This window comes from Nerophis ophidion, linkage group LG07 (assembly GCF_033978795.1).
Source record: "Nerophis ophidion isolate RoL-2023_Sa linkage group LG07, RoL_Noph_v1.0, whole genome shotgun sequence".
NCBI classification, from domain to species: domain Eukaryota; kingdom Metazoa; phylum Chordata; class Actinopteri; order Syngnathiformes; family Syngnathidae; genus Nerophis; species Nerophis ophidion.
Window position 1 is genome coordinate 16,273,345 of NC_084617.1, and position 4,519 is coordinate 16,277,863.

Consider the following 4,519-nt stretch of genomic DNA (forward strand, 5'->3'; position numbering starts at 1 on the left):
TAAGGAATACGTAAGAAATAGTTGATAAGGTTTAACAAAATAGTTTAAAATGTAAAAAAAAAACCACAATAACTTCCTAAAAATTAAAGTGCAAATGTAAGGAATATGGTTGATAAGGTATGACAAATAAACAACTTTAACACTTTTACAAATATGAGCAGGGATGTCCGATAATAACGGATTGTCGATATTATCAACCGATAAATGCTATAAAATGTAATATTGGAAATTATCAGTATAGGTTTCAAAATTATCGGTATCGGCTTCAAAAAGTAAAATTCATGACTTTTTAAAACGCTGCTGTGTACACTGACGTAGGGACAAGTACAGAGCGCCAATAAACCTTAAAAGCCCTTTGTGTACCGGCCCAATCACATAATATTTCCTGCTTTTCACACACAAGTGAATGCCAAGCATACTTGGTCAACAGCCATACAGGTCACACTGAGGGTGGCCGTATAAACAACTTTAACACTGTTACAAATATGCGCCACACTGTGAACCCACACCAAACAGGAATGACAAACATTTCGGGAGAACATCTGCACCGTAACACAACATAAACACAACAGAACAAATACCCAGACCCCCTTGCAGCACTAACTCTTCCGGGACGCTACAATATACACCCCCTTTCCCCCCAACCTCCTCATGCTCTCTCAGGGAGAACATGTCCCAAATTCCAAGCTGCTGTTTTGAGGCATGTTAAAAAAAAATAATGCACTTTGTGACTTCAATAATAAATATGGCAGTGCCATGTTGGCATTTTTTTCCATAACTTGAGTTGATTTATTTTGGAAAACCTTGTTACATCGTTTAATGCATCCAGCGGGGCATCACAACACAATTAGACATAATAATGTGTTAATTCCACAACTGTATATATCGGTATCGGTTGATATCGGAATCGGTAATTAAGAGATGGACAATATCGGAATATCGGCAACAAAGCCATTATCGGACATCTCTACCCATTACCATCAGCATCAAGGGTTGGAATTGGGGGTTAAATCTCCAAAATGATTCCCGAGCGCGGCCCCCACTGCTGCTCACTACTCCCTTCACCTCCCAGGGGGTGTAACAAGGGGATGGGTCGAATGCAGAGGGTAATTTCACCACACCTAGTGTAGGTGTGACTATCAGTGCTACTTTAACTACTACTTTAACTACTTGAAACGGTTGCTTCCCACCATTTGGTATAAAAAACTTACTGTACCTTTTTTTTTACTGTTCTTGACAGTCGCCTCATCAGCGCTACTAATGCAGGTTGTGCCTCTCCGCCATTGCAACAACAGCTCTGCTTTGTTGGGCAACATTCTTGTTAATCCTTGCCACTTTCTCATGCACTCCAAATCATTATTTCATTCTAAAAAAAAAAAAAATGTTATAGCTCATCCTGGGAACCAACGTTCTCTGCCTGGGACATGATTTTCCGAAATGTGCAATACTGATTAAAGGAAGAGGACCAAAAGCAAAAGGTCCACCGCAGAGGACGCTGCTTCCAATTGTTCAACGTTGAAATGTGACTTCAAACATCAACTGGATAATTAATAAAGGCTTTAGTTGAAGCTGGAACAGATGATTTGGTGTTCCCTTCATTTGCTGGAGGAGAAATAGTATTTTAGTGGCACCGCACACACTGATGCTGTTGATGCGTGCATGAACATGTACATGATGCACACACACACACACACACACACACACACACACACACACACACACACACACACACACACACACACACACACACACACACACACACAGCTAATTGCAATCAGCAAGCACCGCATGTGGAAAAAGGAAATAATCAGCGTTGGTTAGAGACGCTGTGAGTCAGATCACAGTCAATCATACTCCTTTCCTCAAACCAAGTCAGGCAAGGCTTTTTTTGTGTGTGATTGCTGCATGTGTGTGTGTGTGTTAACCTTCATCACGAGAATGTGATCTTAGATTCTGTTTGCAGATTTGATGCCCCTCTCGTGGTGTCTGAGGTTAATAAGCTGGACTGAAAGAGAGAAAAGAAAACCCCATTATTGATCCAATCAGGCATCGTGATTAACATTACACATCAACCTCGTAAAGGCTGCCAAATGTCATCAAATATTACTATTATTTCTCCCTATTGACCGTTTTAAATGTTACAAGGATTAAATACATGTGAATACAGCGCACATTTCATGTGCAATAACCGCGCTGACGTCATCAATAAGTTTGAATTATACATCATTTAAATATGTTCATTCCATTAGATTTTTTTAATGTTCATATTTCAGTTGCCATGAGTCCAATGTGGGCATTGCCTCTCTAAGAGTGCCCTCTAGTGGCCCAGGAAGGAAAGACACGCAAACAGCAGCAAGCGTTAAAGGGGAACTGCAATTTTTTTTTTTTGCATGTCATTTACAATCATCATGTGAGACATTTTTCTTTTTTTAGTGCAAAAAAATAAACATTAGCAAAACTCAGCAAACAATTGGAGTTGCTCTATTCTGCCTATAAAGCACTCTAAAAAAAAAAACATCCAAACCCCCTCCAAGGTTTTATATACCCACTGTAAGTATATAAGTAATGTAGTATCCATCTATTTTCTACCGCTTGTCCCGTTCGGGGTCGCGGGGGGTGCTGGAGCCTATCTCAGCTGCATTTGGGCAGGAGGCGGGGTACACCCTGGACAAGTCGCCACCTCATCGCAGGGCCAAGACAGATAGACAGACAACATTCACACTCACATTCACACACTAAGGACAATTTAGTGTTGCCAATCAACCTATCCCCAGGTGCATGTCTTTGGGGTCGGCGCATTCATTTCACAGTTGAATCACAATGTTTGCTATTTCCTTCATGAGACGAGCATTAACAAAAACAAAACAAAACAAAAAAAAATCACTTACTGTCTGCTGTCACTGGGATGTTTGTATCTTCCCGTTTGGATGAAGAATGAATCGTTCCTCAAAAAGTGTTAAACGAAAAGGTGGGTGCAAACGAGCGATTTTCCTGGTCTTTCTCGCCAGTTGGATGTCAAAGTGCACCAGCTTGTCGGAATACATCCGCGTCCTATTATCCAGGTGAGAGGCACGATTTACAGTGTAGAATTCACTTTAACCAACCCGATGGCTTCTCCTTTTCAGACTTGACTCGGATACCTATTATGCAGAACCAACTTTTCTTACCTGTTGCTACCTGGTTTTGTGTATTTGGGCTGCTGGAGTCCCAAAAATGTTAAATCAAACCATGGCGGAGGTAATTGTAAAACAAACTTACTCTTAACGAGCCGTTTGGAATACGCAGAATTTGTGACATTAGCGGATTATTCACACATGGTAAGAAATGTACCCAAAGTGCTTATTGTATCCAATGGGCTCCTTATTTTTCACTTTCCTCTTGTGGTGGGGCAGACTGGCTCGTACATGCACATGCATCCTCATATCTAGAGATGTCCGATAACGGCTTTTTTTGCCGATATCCAATATTACGATATTGTCCAACTCTTAATTACCGATTCCGATATCAACTGAAATGTGAAATGTAACGAGAATAAGTTGAAATGTTGACTAATAACACAAAGATGCCATGGAAGCTGTTCTTTCATTGCTCAAAAGATAATCATAAATCAAAATCAATGTTATGAATTATTGACCTACTCAAAGCTCCAATTAAAATAAAATATTCCGCTGTAAAATATTTTTCTGGCAAAATATGGAATATTTTGATACCGATTCTGATATCAACCGATACCGATATATACAGTCGTGGAATTAACACATTAGTATGCCTAATTTTGTTGTGATGCCACGCTAGATGCATTAAACAATGTAACAAGGTTTTAAAGACTAAATCAACTCAAGTTATGGAAAAAAAATGCCAACATGGCAATGCCATATTTATTATTGAAGTCACAAAGTGCATATTTTTTTTAACATTGCTTGGAATTTGGGACATGCTCTCCCTGAGAGAGCATGAGGAGGTTGAGGTGGGCGGGGTTTAGGTAGGGGGGGTGTATATTGTAGCGTCCCGGAAGAGTTAGTGATGCAAGGGGTTCTGGGTATTTGTTCTGTAGTGTTTATGTTGTGTTACGGTGCGGATGTTCTCCCTAAATGTGTTTGTAATTCTTGTTTGGTGTGGGTAGACAGTGTGGCGCATTTTTGTGACAGTGTTAAAGTTGTTTATACGGCCACCCTCAGTGTGACCTGTATGGCTGTTGACCAAGTATGCGTGGCATTCACTTGTGTTTGAGAAAAAGCAGGAAATATTATGTGATTGGGCCGGCACGCAAAGGGCCTTTAAGGTTTATTGGCACATTGTACTTCTCCCTACGTCCGTATACACAACGGCGTGTTAAAAAGTCATACATTTTACTTTTTCAAACAGATACAGATAATATTGAAACCGATACTGATAATTTCCAATATTACATTTTATAGCATTTATCGGCCGATAATATCGGACATCCCTGCTCATATCCCATAATTATCTGTCAGCAGACTCGCTATGGAAGTGCTAAAAAACTACCATTAGCATCACA